The 22,931-nt window shown below is 47.9% G+C and overlaps 1 protein-coding gene across 4 annotated transcripts in view; it reads left to right on the top strand.

Annotated features, from left to right (window-relative positions):
• The window catches only part of LOC143284826 (dystroglycan 1-like), a 151,310-nt gene that overhangs the window by 84,363 nt on the left and 44,016 nt on the right, over positions 1-22,931 (top strand). The window contains exon 1 of one of the 4 annotated variants that reach the window (XM_076591879.1): positions 15,213-15,458. The exons of the other annotated variants lie outside the window; for them this stretch is intronic. The gene's annotated coding sequence lies outside the window, so the exon portion shown is untranslated. Of the gene's footprint in view, positions 1-15,212; positions 15,459-22,931 lie in introns of those variants that run through there. 4 annotated transcript variants of the gene reach the window in all.

The following is a 22,931-nucleotide window of genomic DNA, read 5'->3' as shown; positions in this document are numbered from 1 at the left end:
AGGTTGGTGTCTGTGGGCTAGAACAGACTGACTGACAATGGAATAAGAAGTATGTACCACACACACACACACACACACACACACACACACATATATATATATATATATTTTTTTTTTTTTTTTTTTTTTTTTTTATCAAAACCAACTACCGTCAGAAAAGTGCAATGCCAGCACGTTGAATCACACCACTGAGTCGTGACGGTGGTCCCTCCGTGCCTACAGTTACCTTATTTATAGTAGGTTTCCTGTCGGTGCCCGGTTCGTTCTGGACACTTGATTTGAGTTCTGGCTGTCGTCTGTCTGTCTGTCTGAGAGAAGTGGGGCACTCTTTGTCCAAGAAGGAGGATAGGGCAGGCTGGTGTGTGTGTGTGTGTGTGTGTGTGTGTGTGTGTGTGTGTGTGTGTGTGTGTGTGTGTTGCAGAAGGAGCATACCCATCCCCCTCGGCCCCACTTTTCTTCTTTTTTTTCCTCTTTTTTTTTTTAAACTGCCGCTCACTGCCACATTTAGCCACTGATGCGTTTTGTCCATGTCAGGGGAGGGATTGTGTGTCTGGTCTGTCGCTCTGTCTCTCCAGTTAAGTCCCCCTTTCTCAGCCCTTTACCTCTTGTGTGCATCATCATGTCTCGATTACGGGCTCACAGGCGCGTTCGTTCGTGTGGTGTTACGAACGCACGCATACACTCACACACACACACGCACACGTCCACACACACACTCGAACGCGCGCGCGCGCACACACGCACGCACACACACACACACACACACACACACACACACACACACACACACACACGTGCGTGTTCGCATGCACGCACGAACGCACTCATACATACGCGTGAAAAACTGAAACAGATGCAGATCCATATAAAACAGATAATGGAATGTGGAATGTTCTTCTTTCCACAACCCACAAAAACGCTGACATGGATTACATGATCTTTAACGTGCGTATTTTGATCTTCTGCGTGCGTGTACACACGAAGGGGGTTCAGGCACAAGCAGGTCTGCACATAAATTATGTTGACCTGGGAGATAGGAGAAAAAAAAGCTCCACCCTTTACCCACCAGGCGCCGCTACCGAGACTCGAACCCGGGACCCTCACGGCAGATTGAAAGTCCAACGCTTTAACCACTCGGCTACTGCGCGACAGGAAGAATTAGGCCAAGTGTTTACGCAAACATATTCGAGTAAGTTCGCTGAGAAGAAGACGAAGAAAATATTGAAGAAGAAGAAGAAGAAGAGAAAAAAGATGAAAGGAGGGGCCAGTGGGAAGAGAAAACAGAAGCTTGAGGAGGAGGAGGAGGAAGAGGAGAGAGGAGGAGGAGAAGGAAGAGGACGAGAGAGGAGGAGGAGGAAGAGGAGGAGGAAGAGAGAGGAGGAGGAGGAAGAGAGAGGAGGAGGAAGAGGAGGAGAGAGGAGGAAGAGGAGAGAGGAGGAGGAGGAGAAGAGGAGGAGGAGGAGGAGGACGAAGAGGACGAGGAGAGAGGAGGAGGAGGAAGAGGAGGAGGACGAGGAGGAGGAGGAGGAGGACGAGGAGAGAGGAGGAGGAGGACGAAGAGGAGGAGGAGAACGACGAGGAGAGAGGAGGAGGACGAAGAGGACGAGGAGGAGGACGAGGAGGAGGAGAACGACGAGGAGAGAGGAGGAGGAGAACGACGAGGAGAGAGGAGGAGGAGGACGAAGAGGACGAGGAGGAGGAGGAGGAGAGAGAGGAGGAGGAGAACGACGAGGAGAGAGGAGGAGGAGAGAGGACGAAGAGGACGAGGAGGAGGAGAACGACGAGGAGAGAGGACGAGGAGAGAGGAGGAGGAGGAGAAGGAGGAAAAGACCTCGGGGAAAAAAACAACAAAAAACCCCCCAAAAAAACATGGAGACAAGGAAGAGACGGCGGAGGCACAAAGAAAGGGCACACTCCTTTTTGTGTCCAGCAGACCTGAGCAGAAAATTGTTGGCAACCACTGGCACATAAGTAATGTCCCTTTTTGTTTGTCGGGCCGCCAAGCTTTACCTTTCTGAGTCACCTCCCTTCTCCCCCCCCCCCCTCACCTCTCCCCTCCTCTCCCTTTTCCACCACCACCACCACCTCCTCCTCCTCCTCCAAACTGTAGCTTGGTGAAGACCTCACCAGTCAGCACCCCCTCAGCTCGCCAGGGGTCGCCGCTCACTCATGTCCGCTCTAATGAGCTCTGTCGGTCGGGGGGGCTGGTACTGCCTTACGTGTCCTGAACGATACAGGCAACAACAACAACAGGAAGAGAAGAAGAGAAAGGAAGAAAGAGAAAAGGGAAGGGCAGGGGAGGTTTTGACGGACGAAAGCCACCTTAGGCTAGTGTTTTGTTTTGTTTTGTTTTGTTGGGGGGGAGGGGTGTGGGGGCTGGGGGGTGGAGGGGGATGAGGAGGGTACCTCAACAACAATGGGGATAGGGTGATTATTGTACACGATGCTCTTACCCCCCCCCCTCCCCCCGGCCCCCCACCCCCCCCCACACACACACACCCAACCCCCCAATCCCTCTTCCCCTCCCCCCCCCACCCCCCCACCCCCTGCCTGGGAAGAGAGAAGAAGAAGACAAATAAAAAGATTATTGAAGGAAGGAATTTTGTCCCAGGGTCGTGTTAAATCCGACAGCCAGTGTCTCTTCTCTCTTCTCTTTGTAGCTGTGAACCATGGCAATGAACTATGGCAGTGGTTAGCTGTGAACTATGGCAATGGTTAGCTGTGAACTATGGCAATGAACTATGGCAGTGGTTAGCTGTGAACTATGGCAATGGTTAGCTGTGAACTATGGCAATGGTTAGCTGTGAACTATGGCAATGAACTATGGCAGTGGTTAGCTGTGAACTATGGCAATGGTTAGCTGTGAACTATGGCGATGGTTAGCTGTGAACTATGGCACTGGGGCCTTTCATGGCCCGGATTGGCTTCCTCAGTCACCTCTGGACCCACGGCCATCTGATATTTTTGAAGCCATGGTCGTCTTCGAGTCCGATGTACGAACATCAGGTTACCTCAAAAGCAATTGAAATCTTCCTCTGCAACAGCATGAAAAAAAAATTATGAATGGATTGACATATCACCTTGTAACAAAATCTTTTTTTTTAATGCCTAATCGAGGAGGGGCGACTGAGGCGGCCTCACAATGAGGTGATTAGAAACAAGTGAATATTGTGCGGGAGAATGTGAACTTCGAAGACAAGACTGTTTTAACCTTCACTTGCCTTTAGGGGGGGTGTCCCAAATCGTGGAAAAGATGCTTTGGCGTGATTTTCTGAATCGGTTCCAACACACGCAAAAAAAAACCCACAAAAAAAACAACATAAACCACATTCTTAGCATTCTGCCAGTCTACAGACACGGACATACACTCTCACACACACATGCACGCACGTACACACACACACGCACACACACACGAGAGAGAGAGAGAGAGAGAGAGAGAGAGAGAGAGAGAGGGGGGGGGCAAAGAGAAGGAAGACTGACAATACAGAGAAAATCACTTTCGCTGCTGCAACATGGAAACCCCTGTAGTTAATAACTGGAAGGCCTTACAAGCCTTTCCCCCTCCAGGCAGTGGTGTAGTGTGGTGGTAGTGGGTCTTGTTACCTCCCCCCCCCCACCTCCCCCGCGCCCCCAACCCCCCTCCCCCCCCTCCCTGTCTCTACTGTCCTCCCTGGTCAGTGAGTGGACACTCAGGGGTGGGTGGGGGAGGGGGAGGAGGGGTGGGGGGCAGTGCAGGGGAGGAGGAGGAGGAGAAGGCTAGGATGGCGGGGTGGGGGGGATTGGGGGCCGGGGGGTGGGGGGATCGGAACAGGGGAAGGGTTGAGGGGATTATGTTTTGCGAAGGTAAATCACACCGCACCCCCCCCACCCCACCCACCCCCACCCCCGAGTTAAAGCTCACTGTAACCTCCCCTCCTTCCCCCCTCCCTCCTCCTTCGCCCCCTCCCTCCTCCCCATTTTTTCGGCTTCAGAGCGTGGCAAGTGAAGCGGAAGAACCTGTTCTCTCTATTTTAGTTTCTTTTTCTTTTCTTTCTCTGTTTCCTGTTTCCAGATAGAGAGAGAGAGGGGGGGGGGGTGAGGGGGAGCACGGGAGGGGGGAGAGAGAGAGAGAGACGGGGGAAGAGAGAGAAACGGGGGGGGGGGAGAGGGAGAGAGAGAGAGACGGTGGGGGGGGGGGAGGGGGAGAGAGAGAGGGGGGGGAGGGGGAGCACGGGGGGGGGGAGAGGGAGAGAGAGACGGGGGGGGGGAGAGGGAGAGAGAGAGAGAGAGACGGGGGGGGGGGGAGGGGGAGAGAGAGAGAGACGGGGGGGGGGGGGAGGGGGGAGAGAGAGGGGGGGGGGAGGGGGAGCACGGGAGGGGGGAGAGAGAGAGAAACGGGGGGTGGGTGGGAGAGGGGAGAGAGAGAGACGGGGGGGGAGAGGGAGAGAGAGAGAGACGGGGGGGGGGAGAGAGAGAGAGAAAGAGGGGGAGAGAGAGAGAAAGAGGGGGAGAGAGAGAGGGGGGGGGGGGGTCTGGCAATGCAAAATAATCTCCTGTTACGGACTATATACTACTACTTCTTCTTCTTCTTCTTCTTTCGTGGGCTGTAACTCATACGTTCACTCGTATGAACACGAGTGGGCTTTAACGTGTATGAACGTTGTTTTTTTTTTTTTTAATCCCGCCATGTAGGCAGCCATGCTCCGTTTTCGGGGGGGAGGGGAGGGACTGTGTAGTGTGAGGGTGGACAATCGATGGCCGAAGTGAGCATTAGAGCAGTCCATCTGGAACCATCGGAGAGATTCCTGATCCTGACTTCAGTCCACACGCACTATAGCATATTTTGTTATCTTTTCGGGTTAGGGACGTAGGCCTACGCGAATGTAGGTACAAAACACGCGCGCGCGCGCGTGCACACACACATACACACACCGACACACAAACCTCTCTATTTCATCGTTTGGAAGTGGCCTTTATAAGACTTTTGTGCATAATTGTATGTGATTGTTACAACAAAACACTCCTCGTATTATGTTGTTCATGCAAACTATCTGCCTCACTCGTGTTCATCCATTCTCTCTCTCTGTCTTTAGATAGAGAGAAAGAGAGAAAGAGAGAGAGAGTGTGTGTGTATGTGTGTGTGTGTGTGTGTGTGTGTGTGCGCGCGCGCGTGCGTGCGTGCGTGTGTGTGTTTGTGTGTGTGTGAAGGGATCCGGTCATTTAATGACCGAAAGAGCCTCTCTGATCACGTCACAAAGAGAATCGGCGGCTGCCAGGCAGCGTGGTAATATGTCAACGCCGCCCTAAGCACTCAGCGGCCCACTACTTCATTAATTAGTAATGACGTCACCAGACAGACCGATAGCTACTGACGGCTGTACAGCAAGGACAAGGCATGACGTGTGGTGACGTACAAGTAGCAACACGTGACTGAAAAGTTATTTTCCATTGTATTAAAATAAAAAAAATAAAACGTTTTAAGTGCAGTGCATGAATTTTAGTTTTGCATCGTGTGAATTTTAACCGTCGTTTTTTGTTTGTTTGGTTGGTTTTTTTGGGGGGGTGTGTGTGTGTTGTTTTTTTTTGTTGTTGCTTTTTTTTTGTTGTCGTTGTTTTTGTTTTTTAACGCCGATCTCTTTCCATAAAGAAATCTTGATGAGAAAAAAACACAAAAAAAACATGACTCATCCTCATGCCTCGTGCTATTTTAGGGGAAAGACATTTATTTCTAGTACGTGGTCTCATGATGCACTGAAGAAGAAGGAGGAGTTGAGCTGTTGAAAGAAAAGTGTGCTAATTGCCCATGGGGTAATATTACGATGTGTCGATAATAGCCGCCATAGGGCAAAGATTCACTTTTTAAAAAAGAAAAAAAATTATTTATTTTTTAAAAATAGTTTTTATTGCCTGTGCTTTTTGACACACATTCCGCGAATCAATATAACGCCCAAAGCGAAGTAAGATTCTGACGTCAAGGCTTAGAACGCACTCTACTGTTGAGGATGATGTCAATTCTCACGATTTGATAATATTATCTTTTAAAATATTCTTCTTTTTTTTAATAAAAAGAATGAAAATCCAGATATCCAGCTTTTATTGCTAACAGTGCGCCATACTGAAGGTGACTGTGCAGGTCAGTGTGTGTGTGTGTGTGTGTGTGTGTGTGTGTATGTGTGTACTGCTGGTCACTCCTTTTACCCGGACAACCACACTTCCGCTGGCTGGACTCTGCGGGTGATGGGACAGGCACCCAGGTAATGACCACTGCTGTAGGGGATGGCATTATCGCCCCCTGAATCCGCGGCTGTTTCCGGTTGGAAGGTCAATCAGTGCAGTGATAATTATAGGTAGCTGTGTTGTTTGGCCGTCTCTGTCTCTGTCTGTTCTCTGTCTCTGTCTCTCTTGCGTGCATTTATTGTCATTTGCTAGAGGTAACACAGTGTTGTCAAATGTCACCTTCACCCCCCCGCCCCCCCTAACCCCCCCATCCCCGCCCTTTCTGATTGTATTATGGCCCAAGGCCAATGTACATTAAACTTGTCTGAGTTATGAGTTCTCTGTCTCTGCCTCTCTCTCTCTTATTCCTCCCTCCTCCACTTGTCTATGTGTCTGTCCTTTCTCTTTCAGAAAGTTGACACTATTATGATGATGATTATTATTATTAACGCATTTCCTTTGATGATGGGAAAGGTGGGACGGCTCTCTTGTGTCCACGTGTATGGACTATACAGAACAAATACATGGTTGCCTCGGTAGTTACTCCACTGGAAATTATACAAATAATGAGGCCAGGAGACGATATGATTAACAAACAGTAAAGAGTGGTAACTCTCTCCATTACGCTATATAAACCTGCATATTATTATTAGTAGTTGTGTGTTAGTGAGGAAAGACGTTGTGGTCACTATCGGACCATGCTGACCAAACACTGACCTCCCCCACCCCCCTCCTCCCCTTCAGGACCTGCCAGGAGCCAGTTGCATTGCTCGGACGGAAGAGCCTAGTATGGTCGTAACCCGCTACTAACTGTGTGTGTAGTATGGAACTGACCAATGGCGTAGTTCGGTCAACGTAGGCATTTAGTCACGTGTAACTGTCAAAAAGTTAGAACCAAGCAATGCCACTGGGGGCCTGCAGGTCCGGTCCGTTCTGTGCGGATGATGTTATTTCTGCGACTCGTTAGTTGTGAGCCTGTGGCGTGGTGCCTGCAGGGAACAGAACGAGTAATTTAGTTAACTCTCTCCATATGAACGGCGAAAGAGACGACGTTAACAGCGTTTCATCCCAATTACCATCATCAAAATATTGCAAGCGGAACGCTCTTATACTGAAGAGGTGAATGTTGACAAAGAATACCACAATTCTGACGACGGAAAGCTAAAGGTTGGGTCATTCAGACACCCACTGGACATCCGAGGGGTCTGCGTAGAGGAGAAGAGAGGACTGGCCGTACTGAGTGAGTTAACCAGTGTTAAATTCGTTACCTTCAATATGGTTCGGTCGCGTGGGAGTCGTGTTTTGCTCTCTCTCTCTCTCTCTCTCTGAACCCTGACTGAATGACACATCCAAACGTCAGCTGTCAGTCGGCTCAACCCAGGTTGGTTAGGCAGCCTGTTGTGCATATAGGACTCCACTGATGTTTGTAAAGCGCTTAGAGCTGGGACTCCGACCGAGGATAAGCGCTATATAAGTATCCATATCATCACCATCATCATCTGTGTGTGTGTGTGTGTGTGTGTGTGTGTGTGTGTGTGTGTGTGTCCGCTGTGTGTGTATTTCTGAGAGAGAGACAGAGACAGAGAGACACAGATACACAGAGAGACAGAGAGACACAGAGAGAGAGACACACACACAGAGCGAGAGAGACAGACATAGAGAGAGAGACATACAGAAACACAGAGAGACAGAGAGAGAGAGCGAGAGACAGAGACAGAGACACAGGGAGAGACACAGAGACACACAGAGAGACACACACAGAGCGAGAGACACACACACACACACAGACACACACAGAGCGAGAGACACACACACACACAGAGTGAGAGAGACACAGAAAGAGACAGAAAGAGACAGAGAGAGACACACACACACAAAACACGGGCAAAATGTGTGCGAGAGCATGCACACAGGTTGACCGACGTATGATGGATCTTTTTTCTTTTTTCTTTTTTTTTTCCCCCAACCTCTTGTTGATCTCCATGGCCGGTTTGAGGTCGTCATGCAGCTGTCAGTTTCCGCCAACACTAGAACCCTCCACCTCCACCCCCACCCCACACCTCCTCCCCGGGACACCCCCCTACACAGTCACCTTCAGTATGGCGCACTGTTAGCAATAAAAGCTGGATTTCTGGATTTTCATTCTTCTTTTTTTTAAGAACAAAAAAAGAATGTTTTAAAAGAGAATATTATCAGATCGTGAGAACTGCCATCATCATCAACAGTAGAGTGCGTTCTAAGCCTTGACGTCAGAACACACACACACACGCACACGCACGCACACACACACACACACACACACAACCCACCCCACCTCTACTCTATCCCCAGCAGCTGTTTCCTCCGAGACTTAAAACCGAAAAAAAAAGAAAGAAAAACGGAAAAAAAAAGAAAAAAAAAGTTGTCGACTCGAACTACAGACCATTATTCACGAACGAAGCGTGAGTTTTCACCTCGCTGGCTGATTTTACCATCATCATCATCATCATCCGCCCACTTCCGTTCGGGGTAAGGGGACGAAAGTGTGTGTGTGTGTGTTGGGGGTTGAGAGTGGGGATGCTCTTCTATAGCACACACTCGTACTCTCTCTCTCTCTCTCTCTCTCTCTCTCTCTCTCTCTCACGCACACAGAGAGATTCAGATTCAGATGGTTTAATGTGTTTAGGGGCCATAGGCATAATACATACACATCACGGTAAAGGGGGTGAGGAATGGGGTGAAGAGGGGGGGGAGTGGGTAATCCAACAGTATACACACACACACACACACACACACACACACACACAGAAAGAGAGAGAGAAACACCCACACCCACAGGTGAGAGAGAGAGAGAGAGAAACACCCACACCCACAGGTGAGAGAGAGAGAAACACCCACACCCACAGGTGAGAGAGAGAGAGAGAGAGAGAAACACCCACAGGTGAGAGAGAGAGAGAGAGAGAAACACCCACACCCACAGGTGAGAGAGAGAGAGAGAGAGAAACACCCACACCCACAGGTGAGAGAGAGAGAGAGAGAGAGAGAGAAACACCCACACCCACAGGTGAGAGAGAGAGGGAGAGAGAGAGAGAAACACCCACACCCACAGGTGAGAGAGAGAGGGAGAGAGAGAGAGAAACACCCACACCCACAGGTAAGAGAGAGAGGGAGAGAGAAACACCCACACCCACAGGTAAGAGAGAGAGGGAGAGAGAAACACCCACACCCACAGGTAAGAGAGAGAGGGAGAGAGAGAGAGAAACATCCACACCCACAGGTGAGAGAGAAAAAGAGAGAAACACCCACATTCACAGGTGAGAGAGAGAGAGAAACACCCACACCCACAGGTAAGAGAGAGAGGGAGAGAGAGAGAGAAACATCCACACCCACAGGTGAGAGAGAAAAAGAGAGAAACACCCACATTCACAGGTGAGAGAGAGAGAGAAACACCCACACCCACAGGTAAGAGAGAGAGGGAGAGAGAGAGAGAAACATCCACACCCACAGGTGAGAGAGAAAAAGAGAGAAACACCCACATTCACAGGTGAGAGAGAGAGAGAAACATCCACACCCACAGGTAAGAGAGAGAGGGAGAGAGAGAGAGAAACATCCACACCCACAGGTGAGAGAGAAAAAGAGAGAAACACCCACATTCACAGGTGAGAGAGAGAGAGAAACATCCACACCCACAGGTAAGAGAGAGAGGGAGAGAGAGAGAGAAACATCCACACCCACAGGTAAGAGAGGGAGAGAGAGAGAGAAACATCCACACCCACAGGTGAGAGAGAAAAAGAGAGAAACACCCACATTCACAGGTGAGAGAGAGAGAGAAACATCCACACCCACAGGTAAGAGAGAGAGGGAGAGAGAGAGAGAAACATCCACACCCACAGGTGAGAGAGAAAAAGAGAGAAACACCCACATTCACAGGTGAGAGAGAGAGAGAAACACCCACACCCACAGGTAAGAGAGAGAGGGAGAGAGAGAGAGAAACATCCACACCCACAGGTGAGAGAGAAAAAGAGAGAAACACCCACATTCACAGGTGAGAGAGAGAGAGAAACACCCACACCCACAGGTAAGAGAGAGAGGGAGAGAGAGAGAGAAACATCCACACCCACAGGTGAGAGAGAAAAAGAGAGAAACACCCACATTCACAGGTGAGAGAGAGAGAGAAACACCCACACCCACAGGTGAGAGAGAGAGGGAGAGAGAGAGAGAAACATCCACACCCACAGGTGAGAGAGAAAAAGAGAGAAACACCCACATTCACAGGTGAGAGAGAGAGAGAGAAACACCCACACCCACAGGTGAGAGAGAGAGAGAGAGAGAAACACCCACAGGTGTGAGAGAGATAAATACCCACACCCACAGGTGAGAGAGAGAGAGAGAATAAACGTAGACAAACACAGGATTGATGATGGGGAGGGGACAGAAAGAGAGAGAGAGTTCAGAAACACGCCGCCATCCTTTCATAATCATCTCCTATTTATTTTGATTTTATTTCACACCCCGGACGTTTCCACCCCTGCAAGAAACTCCACTCCATAAACCACAAGACATGCACAGGACAGTCCAGAGCAGTTACTCAAAGGAGGCGTCACTGCGTTCGGACAACTCCATATACGCTACACTGCACTACATAATTACCATGCTGAGCAGATGCCTGACCAGCAGATGCCTTGGAGTGGACAGGAGAAGTGACAATGAAGTGAGTGGAATGATGATAACTATGGTTCATCAGCCGTCATGTTAAAATTGAAGTGCAAAATTGAAGTGTGAGCACAGTATACGCTTTTGTTTAAGCTTGTAAATGCTCCTTTGTCCTTAAGTTTGCATTGCAATTTGTATTTGTATTTCTTTTTATCACAACAGATTTCTCTGTGTGAAATTCAGGCTGCTCTCCCCCAGGGAGAGCGCGTCGCTACACTACAGCGCCACCCATTTTTTTGGTATTTTTTCCTGCGTGCAGTTTTATTTGTTTTTTCCTATCGAAGTGGATTTTTCTACAGAATTTTCCCAGGGACAACCCTTTTGTTGCCGTGGGTTCTTTTACGTGCGCTAAGTGCATGCTGCACACGGGACCTCGGTTTATCGTCTCATCCGAATGACTAGCGTCCAGACCACCACTCAAGGTCTAGTGGAGGGGGAGAAAATATCGACGGCTGAGCCGTGATTCGAACCAGCGCGTTCAGATTCTCTCGCTTCCTAGGCGGACGCGTTACCTCTAGGGCATCACTCCATGTGTACTGTTGATCGAACATATAAACCAAGTGAATGGTGTGTCAGCTGTCATGTTAAAATTGAAGTGCTCGTGCGAGTACAGTATCAGTTGTGTTTTTTTTCTAAGCTTGTAGATGCTCCTTTGTCCTTTATTTGTAACTGTAATCAAGGATACTGTTGAACAATTAAAGATTAATTAACTGAAACCAAGTGAGTGGAGTGTCACAAGAAAAAAAAAACCCACAGGATAAGTGTCTGCCTATGAGTCCAGCAAGGAGCTAATTCACGCAAGATGTCTGACCCTAAGTTTTGCTGGTTATTTTGCATTGTCACCACAGAATGACAATTATTTTGAGGACGTCACCACCAGAAAGACGTTTCCTTTCGTTTCGCTGCTGCTTGACCTTTGGAGACTGATATGCCGGGTCACGTTTCCTAATGCGCGCGCGCGCGAACACACACACACACACACACACACACACTCGGTCAACCGGGGGTGAAACCAATCTGGTGTTCTTGGGAGCTGGAGCAGTGTCAAATCTGATCTGTCACAAGTTAGGAAACACCAAAGACGACTGTGAAATGAATATATCCTACTCTTTTTGTTCTTCTTCTTCTTCTGTTTTTTTTTCCGGTCATGAATGACTTTGGCTAATGCGTGGTGTTTTGTGACTTGCCTTTTGTAGTCGTTCTTTTTCCCTGCTGCAGTAAGTTAACTTCCTCCACGGCCGAGACATCTGTAATGTCTTAATTGTGTTTTGTATGAGCCCAGGGCCACGAACCTATATATATATATATAATATACGTCCGTTGCTCAGGGCCCCTCTGGAAATAATAATAATAATAATGCTAATAATAATAAGTATTCATATAACGCCAAATCTTGTGCTGTGACAAATCAAAGCGCTTTCACACCAGTCAGTCACACGCATGTATAACTCTAAACTGAAAAAAAAGAAGAAGAAAAAAAAACCCACCAAAAAACCCTGAAAATAAGGACAAGGCAGCGAATGGAGGCTGTCTTTGGGAAGAGTTGGGTTTTAAGACCAGACTTTGAAGTAGCTGAGTGCCGCAGAGGCCTGACGAAGAACCACTGGTAAAGAACGCGTTTTGACTGATTAGAGTGTTACGTTTCTGTGACTTTTGTCACTGAGTATGGTAGATTTGAAAGAGATGGGGAGGAGGGAGGGGGGCACGGGGGGGGGGGGGGGTGGAGGGGGTTTCAAACTGCTTTCCTACCATCTGACTGCATTCAGTTACACTCACAAGCAACACGCACGCACGCACACACTGTCATTATCGTGATGTAGGTTGTGGCTGAGGTCAGTATATATATATAGCCTACACACACACACACACACACACACACACACACACACATATATATATATATATATATATATATAATGTTTGTGTGTGTTTGTTCAAAACATGTCCACCACATGACACTGCCATGATGAATAGAGTGACATGTTTTCAGTTTGGTTCTGCAGTGCCCCCCCCCCTCCTTCCCTGTGTGTGTGTGTGTGTGTGCGCGCGCGCGCGCGCGCGCGTGTGTGTGTGTATTTTTTCCTTGGCTTATAGTGGACACACACACACACACACACACACACAAAACAAAACAACTTGAAAAACCCACCCACACAAAATACAAAATAACAAAAATGAAACCGCTGAGGTGTCATTATTTCCAGACACCATTGACAAGTGATGGATTTCCATTACACGCCGGCACAGTGGCTCGCTGGTTGTGTGACCTGTGGCTGCTACTATTTCCAAACGTAGAAAACTAGACCTCCTTTTCGCCCTTCAGCCGCTTGCACAGAGTGTGTGTGGGTTGACATTTCGATAAACGCCGTGTGTGTGTGTGTGTGTGTGTGTGTGTGTGTGTGTGTGTGTGTGTGTGAAAGGGTGTACACGTTCTGAAAGAACACACACACACACACACACACACACACACACACACACACACACACACACACACACACACACACACACACTGAGGCATCATGTTCGTCTGAAAGCGTCCGGCTTCAGTATATGGTCTCTGGCACATCTTATCTGTAGTATTTACTGTCGTGGTTTTAGCGGAGAAGATGAAACACAGAAGTCGTTTCAAAGGTGGTTTTTTTTTCCCCCCACAACCCGGGGGTGTGCCATTTAGATTCCTACCATTCGGACAGATCGATCTTCACTCTTGTCTTCTTTTGCTGCCAGTTCTGTAAAAAGTCGTTCTTTCGTTTATTTCTTCTTTTCTTTTTTTTTTTTTTTTTAACTACAAAAGATTATCGGAATCTCTACATGAAAGCATTGGCAAGAAGTGGGTTAGAATTAAGTCCAGTGTAAAAGGTTGAAGTTTACGTACAATGAGGATTCCAAAACACAGCCGGGAAACAAACAAAATTGCAGGCAGGAAAAAAAATACAAGAAAATGGGCGGCGCTCTCAGTGTAGCTAGCTACGCGCTCTCCCTGGGGAGAACAGCCCGAATTTCACAAAGAGAAATCTGTTGTGACAACAAAAGAAGAGTATTCCCAGTTGTGTATTTCACAAAAATGCTATGTTTGTATGCTTTTTTTTTTTTAATTATTTTTTAAAAATGTTTTTTCCATATCGTTCCCGCTCCCCTTTCCATGTAAGTATTTACGTTAAACTTCCATGTGTTACAAAATTGGAAAATTAAAAAGTAGTACAATAGTAATACATACACTCAGCAAAGCAGCATTAAACAATTTAACAAACCAACAAACCGAAAAATACAACGAAGTATATATATCCAGCGACAGTATCGATTTACAGCCAGCAGCTATACATGCCAGCAGCAGTTCAAAACCCGCGTGGTCCAGTGATGATCGATGTGAAGTGTAAAGTTAGCCAGGTACCGACCATTGAACCAACAGGTGTGACTGACGGATATGCAGACAGTCCACTCAAATGAAAGTGGGGCCGTAGTACCGCGGGCGGCCGAGATTATGAACTCTTCATCAGGTAGTTCAGTCCAGTCCTTGGCTCTTGTCTTCTTCACCACATGCCTCTTTGACCTGCCAGCTGTTGTGAGGAAGGTGGGGGGGGGGTGGGGGGGGGGAATGCGCGACTGATGTGTGACTGGGGGAGTCCACACACACACACACACACACACTAAACGTGGCCCGTTCTGTCCCTATTCACTTGCAGACCTTGCCTGTATGACCAGTTGGGGCCACCTTTTATTTCACAGCGGCACCAGATGAAAGGTTTGGATGGGGGGCGGGGGTGGTGGAGGGGGGGGGGGGGCTGGGGGGGGGAGGAGCGGAGATTGGGCGTTACCTCTCTGATAGACAGCCCCTGCCGCACATCATTGCCTTCCCCCCCCTCCCCCCCCACACACACACACCCTGCACGCGCCAGCTCCCCCCCACCCTCTCTCTCCTTTTTTTTTAAATCTTTTTTTTTCTCCTACACATCACCTCTCCCCCACCTTCCACATTTGGCGCGCAGCATTCCAATCTCGGGTTGCCTCGCTGTTCCTGCGTTGTGGTGTGTGTGTGTGTGTGTGTGTGTGGCTGAGTGCTTCAGGGCTGAAGGTGTGTCTGTCACCCTCCTCCCCCCCCCCGCCATCCTCCTCCTCCTCCACCACCACCACCTCGTGTCTCCTGTGAATGAATGGGAGGGGTGTTGAGCTGTCAGCTCGCCCTGTCTGACCTCTTCATCCAACCAGTTGTACAAAGCCGACACCCCCCTTCTTGCTGGCTGCTTGTGGAAAGTGGACTGCTCTGCATTCATCCTTTCACGTGCACAGACAGAGAGACAGACAGACACAGCGAGGGGAGTGACTTCGTGGGGGGGAGCAACAGCGGTGTGTGAGAGAGCTGGTAGAGAGGATCGCAGCATACCGCACACCGGTGTGGAGTGGAGTGGTGTTGGTGTTGGCGCTGCATCGCTCACTGTTCATAGTGTGCACGTACTGTATGTATGTGACGTGTGTTACCTTGTGCTGGTCAATTGGGGGATACAGTTCTGTGTTCAGTGCTTCGAACTTACTTTAAAAAAACAACAAAACAACTACGTTCTCACGCGAAGGTAAGTATTTTTACCACACACACACACGCACACACATATATATATATATGTCCCACTTTAGCATCCTAAATTAAGCTCATATATATATATATATATATATACCAGTAACGTACAAAATAAATCCACCTAAAATGGGTTACAGCATCAGTCTACCAATGACAATATCGTTTCATACATGCACAAAAATTGCCTGTAAAATATGTGCAATAATTTCGGATGCCGCTAAAGTTGGACTTTACCTGTTTGTCAGTCATGCCCAAATAATTACGGGGCCGCTTACATAGTATTTTATAGTTACAAAAGGTTTGGATACTGACAGGGTCAGACGTGAAAACTGACTGAACATTCACGTCAGTGTGTCATCGTATTCGGGTATCCATCCACCCGTTGTCTTCTTCCCTCGGCCTCTCTCAGTCCCAGCTACCCCCTTCTTTTCGGGGTGACAGCAGCGCACTCGACTTTCAGTTAACCGGTTGTACCTGGCTACAGCAGAAACTCGGCATTTTATTTTATTTATTTATTTATTTGTTTTTACGCTTTTCTGTAGATTGTGACAGCTGTTAGTATTTGTTAATCATTTCATCTCCTGGCCTCATTATTTGTTAATTTCCAGTTGAAAAACCACCGAGGCAACCATGTGTTTGTTCTGTATTGTCCATGTGTTCTGTGTGGCTTGTTCAGGATCAAAGAGGCTATGCCAGTCTTGAATAAAAGCTAATTTGTGTTTGCACATTTCTTCTGTCATTGCTGCTGTGTGCACATGTCAAATGATCGGTATAAGGACAGGCCCGGCGCTTCCTTTTTTGAGGAAGTGTCTGGGTTTGTTCCAATGTACCCGTTTATTTACCTGTGTGCTAGCTTAATCGGTAGCGTAAGCAGCACTGACTTGAAGTTGTGTACCGTGCGAATGGAGAGAGTTCTTCTTCTTCTTCTGTTGTGTAGCCACAATCAACACGTTGATTATTTTGCCACATATTGGGGGGTTTCCGCAAACCAGTTGCTTGAAAAAAAAAAAAAAGTTCTATGTGGATTGATTTTATACCTGTTTGGAAGACATCTTGCAGGTAAACATTTACTCCAATCACATTCGCACTCTCCCTCCTGCCCACTAACTGGATCAGAGGGGACGAGGGGTGACAGGCAGGCATCCTAATGATGGCCCCTGGCACTCTCCCCCCCCCTGCCCCCCCCCGCCCCCCCCGCCCCCCCCGCCGCAGCGCCCTCCTTCCAGCACTCCCCCTACCCACTACTTACCTAAACATTCACTCTCACATTCATACCCGACATTGCTGTAACTTATGGTTTTGCCTACTGTTGGAGTTACCACTCTTTACTATTTGTGACAGCTGTTGTTTCGTGTTGTGTCCAAGCTGGATTGACCATCATTTATGACGGGCGCCATAGTCGAATGGTTAAAGCGTTGGACTTTCGATCTGAGGGTCCCGGGTTCGAATCACGGTGACAGCGCCTGGTGGGTAAAGGGTGGAGATTTTTACGATCTCCCAGGTCAACATATGTGCAGACCTGCCAGTGCCTGAACCCCCTTCGTGTGTATACGGCAAGCAGAAGATCAAATACGCACGTTAAAGATCCTGTAATCCATGTCAGCGTTCGGTGGGTTATGGAAAGAAGAACATACCCAGCATGCATACCCCCGAAAGCGGAGTATGGCTGCCTACATGGCGGGGGTAAAAACGGTCATACACGTAAAAAGCCCACTCGCGTATATACGAGTGAACGTGGGAGTTGAAGCCCACGAACGCAGAAGAAGAAGAAGAAGAAGACCATAATTTATGGCCAGCTGCACTGCCGGCTGTACCGACTTGTTTGCCTCGAAGAATAATTAGCCTAAACCACACCTGCGATTTAGTTCAGAGCTCATTTTGTGTCCGTTCTTTGCTTTAACAGTTAGCTGTTTGTGATTTGGCAATAAGTGGATGGTCTCCAGGCCTGACGTGACTAAGCGCGTTGGGTTACGCTGCTGGTCAGGCATCTGCTTAGCAGATGTGGTGTAGCGTATATGGATTTGTCCGAACGCAGTGGTGACTCCTTGAGTAACTGAACTGAACTGCCGGGATAGATGATGCGGTTTTCAGTCCTGGCCATCACTGACGACCACAGCACTGTGTCTTTCAAACACGCACGCACCCGCGCGTGCTCTGCACACACACACACACACACACACACACACACACACACAGAGGCACACACACACAAACTCACGCGCGTGCGTACGCGCACGTTTCGTGTATGCAGAAACTTGCCGCCAGTGTCAGTGGTGTTTCGAATTAAAAGTGACAGCCTCGATCAGTACAGCACACCACTGTTGTGTGCACACTTACAACCCTACTCTCTCATCAACCGTCTGACCTTTTAATAAAAAAACAAAAAAACAAAAACAACAAAAAACAAAAAAAGAAAAAAAATCCTGGCCCGGCTGTAAAGGGCTAATCCAGCAGTTAATTAATTTTGAACGGTCATGCCATTCTTTCCATTCCCCTGCCGTAAAACATGAAAAGCCTTAATGTGCCTGGTGTCATAGGCCGCCATTGCTGAAGTAAGTCCTGGGGTGGTGTGGTGCGTGTGAGGGGGCTTGGGGGGGGGGGGGGGGGGGGGGGATTTGTGTGTCGTGGGAGATTAGTGCTGATGGATATGGGTTGGTTTGTCTGGATGGTAGGGGAGGGGAGGAGACGGAGGTGGGGAGAGGAGGGGTTGTCACAGGCGTGAAGAAATGGTACTCTTCCTGGACGGGAAGGGGAGAGGGAAGGGGGCGGGGGGACTCAGAGCTCAGTCACAGACATGATGAAATGTGGGTTCTCTTCCTGGATGGTAAGGTAGTGGGGGGGGGGGGGGGGGGGGGGGGGGGGGGGTGAAGGGTGGCTCAGTCACAGACATGAAGAAGTGTGGGTTCTCTTCCTGGATGGTGAGGGAGGGGGTGTGAGGGGGTGCTCAGTCACAGATATGAAGAAATTTGGGTTCTCTTCCTGGATGGGAGAGGGGGTGGGGTGGGGTGAAGGGTGGTTCAGTCACTGACATGAAGAAATGTGGGTAAAAAAATAAATGAATAAATAAATGTGTATTGCTTGTTACATATGAACGAGCACGATATAAGCTCATGCTTGTTGTTGCTCAAGTCTTCTTAATTGAACGCTGTATTGCACCTTGTTTCTTGATATTAAAAAAAAATTGTTTAAACCAAATAAATAAAAAGAAAAGAAAAAGAAGAAACAAAAAATGAAATGTGGGTTCTCTTCAGGATGGTGAGGGAGGGGAGGTTGGGGTGGGGGGTGAAGGATGGCTCAGTCACACTGAGACATGAAGAAACTGTGGTTTCTTTTCTTCTACACTTGAAGAGGATTAGCCGGAGACAAACGGGACTTTCGTCCCCCCCCCCCCCCCCCCCCCCCCCAACCCCCCCTCCCCCACCCCCACCCCACCCCCACACACTCCCACCTATTTTTTTCAGTGGTTTCCGTTTGTGCCTCCACTCCTTCTTTCGCTTTGAGTTAGCAAAGAGAGCGGTGTTTGAAAAATCGTGTAGAAATATTAATGAAGGTGTATTTATTTGAAAGACGAGGTGGACGTGCCGATGTTCAATGGACGAGAAGACGTACACAGTGATGCATGTGCATTGTGTTACATAAAGAACATTCATGTGCAGTGATATATATATATATATATATATATATATATATATATATATATATATATATATATATAAAAGACCGGCAGCTGCGCACATACAGGTCTTGTGTGACTGTGAATTCTCCAGGCTCTCCCTCTCTACCTCGCTTTCACACACACACACACACACACACACACACACACACACACACACACACACACACACACACTCATCTCTAACAACAACAGATGGGTGTCAAAACAGAATATCAACTTTGGAGGTTGAGCGAGAATTGCCAGAAATGCAATAAGGGTGGGTGTTTTTTTTCGTTTTTATTTTGCCATAAACTCCACTGACATGGTTTAGAGGGAGACAGGGGCAGTAATGACCCACAGTGTGTGTGTGTGTGTGTGTATGTGCGCGCGCGCGCACGTGTGTGTGTGCGTGCGTGTGTGTGTGAGGAGGTAGGTTGTAGTGAAATGGGGCACCAATGGATGAGGGGTTTACTTTGGGGGGATGGGGAGGGGGGCCCGGGGGGGGGGCGGGGCGCACAGGGAGATGACCTTTATACCCGGTGGAAGCCATGCTGGGAACAACGCAGTTCGACGCCTCGTCGTCCTTATAAAGCGCATAGGTATTGATTATAAACGGGCAGTGGGAAAAGTGAACCCCCTCCGCTCTCCCCTCCTCCTTATCTCTCTCCATCTCTCTCTCTCTCTCTGTCTATCTCCCTCCCTCTCCCTCTCTCTCTCTCTCTCTATCCCCCTCTCTCTCTATCTCCTTCCCTCTCTCAATATCTATCTCCCTCCCCCTCTCGCGCTCTCTATCTCCCTTCCTCTCTTTCTCTACCTCCCTCCCTCTCTATCTCCCTCCCTCCCTCTCTTTCTATCAATCTCCCTCCCTCTCTCTCTCTCTCTGTCTATCTATTTCCCTCCCTCTCTCAATCTCTCTATCTCCCTCCCTCTCTCTCTCTGTCATTTGAACACAAAAGCAATCCACGATTCTCGTTCCTGTCCTGTTTACCATAGTCTCCCCATTTCTCTCGGTGCTAGCGGGAAATTTGATTACCCCCCACGCCCCCTTCCCCCCCCCCCCCCCCCCCCCCCATCCTCCCAGTCACCCCTTTGTCTTTTGTTTTTTCACGTGATGCACGACTATATCTTTTGACCGAGTTTCTCGTGGATGGAAACCTTGTTGCTGATGATACAACCATCGACCGTCCAACCGTCCCCACCCCCCCGGGAATTTTGTATACACTACACTGCAACGAGGGTTTGACATTATTTTTTTTTTTTTTTATCTTTTCTCTTGGGTTCTTTGACGTTTTGGTGTTTGGAGGAAGTGAAAGTGAAGTTATATATTCCGTAACAGTTGACCGGGAATTCATTTAGAAAACAGTTCTGGCTTTCCTTTGTTAAAAGAAGAAGAAGAAGATTGTATTTGTTTAAATCGTCTTTGCGAAGAAAGAGTAATGTTGTGGCTATTACCATGATGCAGACGAGCGAGCATCAGACTCTTTCAGGTTGTTCCAGACATGTCTTGACAACTCTTCTTCCTTCCAGGTACGTGGCAAAGGAACGATCAATACGATTCCGATTCAGTTGTAGGCTGCATTTAGGTCAGTGCCGTGTCTGTCTTACCCATGCTTCTTTTTTGGAATCTCGAGTAACGCGCGCGCGGTGGACTGACAGGCAGGAAAAACAGAAGAGAAACAGATATACATACATACATACATACATTATCCATACAGTCATTGGAACAAAACTGCACTGATCCTTTTGTTTGTTTTTAAAACTGCAGTTATCGCTCCTCGGTTTCACACTTGTGGGATGTTCTGTTTGGCATTTCTTTTTGTTTGTTGTTGTTGTTTTTGGTTTTTTTTTGTTTTTTTTCTAATTTCGGAGATTAAATTGCTTTCTTTGACCCCAAGACCTTTCTTCTGCTGCCTCCATTCTGTCCAACCCCCACCCCACCCCACCCCCCGCCCCCTTACTCCTTCCGTCTTTTCGGTTTCCCTTGAGCGATATTTTCTTCACCTTGATTGATCTTTGATCATCTTTGGAAGCTTGTCTTTCCTGTGCTTCGTTGATCTTTGATCATCTTTGGAAGCTTGTCTTTCCTGTGCTTCGTTGATCTTTGATCATCTTTGGAAGCTTGTCTTTCCTGTGCTTCGTTGATCTTTGATCATCTTTGGAAGCTTGTCTTTCCTGTGCTTCATTGATCTTTGATCATCTTTGTAAACTTGTCTTTCCTGTGCTTCGTTGATCTTTGATCATCTTTGGAAGCTTGTCTTTCCTGTGCTTCGTTGATCTTTGATCATCTTTGGAAGCTTGTCTTTCCTGTGCTTCGTTGATCTTTGATCATCTTTGGAAACTTGTCTTTCCTGTGCTTCGCCATTCTTCGAGGTCTTTTCCTGCTTCCTCTCTGTCTTCTTCCTCTTCTTCCTCGTCTTTCCTTTCCTCTTGTCTTCCTCTTCCTCCTCCTCCTCCTCCACTCAAGATCGAGAATTGAATCGCGGAAATAGTGCTTCTTATAATCGCAACTTAATTAACCACGTGTTATTATGGTGTAGTACTGTTTAGGCCTGAGGTGCTTCTTATAGGTGCGACTTAATTAACTACGTATTATTATGGTGTATTACTGTTTCGGCCTGAGGTGCTTCTTATACTGTTATAGTCGCAACAGTGATACGAAACTCTAGGGAGAGCTGGACAATACAAGGTCTTCAGAGAAGAAGCCCCCACCCCCTCCACCACCACCCTCTCCACCCAGTCAAGTGTTTCGGCCATTAACTCCTTACATGTCATGACTCCTGGATGCCCTTAATCAACCACGTATTATTATGGTGTATTATTGTTCAGGACTATACCCCCCCCCCTCCCCTCCTCCCTCCTGCAAGGGTCCGCAGACGGAAGACTCGCTTGAACTTTGTTTCTGCTCCAGGCAGTTTTATTTCAACTCATATTTTTACATGGGCGAAAGGTAGGTTTAGAACGGATGGACAGAGGGGAGGGATTTGGTTGAAAACCGGTTCATGTGGGCTTACTTGTTTTGCGACCATCTTAACTCTGTGTGTGTGTCTGTCTGTGTGTCTGTGTGGTGGTGTTCTTGTGCGTGTAGGTTCAAAGCATGTAACTGTAAAGGAAAACAGATCTTTTTCTCTTCGCTACATAACTGTAATGCAAGACTGATATATATATAATATACAGTATCGTATTGACTGGAAGAAAAACGTGAACCAGCAAAAGAACTTTCAGACTAGTTTACGAACAACCTCAACACAGTCAGCTTCAAAATGTAAGTTGTGCATCTCACGTTTTTGTGAGTACTTTCCATTGTAACATCTTGCAGAATTTAGTACTTTCCTGATACTAACATATTGCAGAAATCGAAGAGTATGCGTTTGTTAAAGCAGCGAAATTTGGACACATCGATACCCGACTTCAGCCTCCCCCCCCCCTCCCCCCCAGTCCCCCTTTCCCATCTTGGTGATGGTGACAGCCAATACTGGTTCGTCACAAGAGGTCGAAGACAAAACATCTGGAAGGTCCATCAACGGGCCTTTGACGAATATGGATCGTTGGGATCCTGAAAGCACAGCAGTTGTCACGTTGTAGTCTTCCATATTGCCCCCTCCCTCCCAACTCCCATCCCCACCCCCCTACCTCTACCACTCCACCCTCACTCAGTCTCGTAACGTTTTATGTTTTGTTCGTTGCCTTTTTTGATATATATTTATTGTTTACTTGCAGTTTTAATGTTACTACATTCATGACGACGAACAAAGGGTGCACGATGTAAGGTCAGGCATGGTGTTGCTCATGTTTTCCTTTTTCATTATGGGACGC

This window comes from Babylonia areolata, chromosome 8 (genome assembly GCF_041734735.1).
Source record: "Babylonia areolata isolate BAREFJ2019XMU chromosome 8, ASM4173473v1, whole genome shotgun sequence".
Taxonomy (NCBI): domain Eukaryota; kingdom Metazoa; phylum Mollusca; class Gastropoda; order Neogastropoda; family Buccinidae; genus Babylonia; species Babylonia areolata.
The sequence above is the reverse complement of the archived record's forward strand: the minus strand, read 5'-3'. Positions and strand labels throughout refer to the sequence as shown.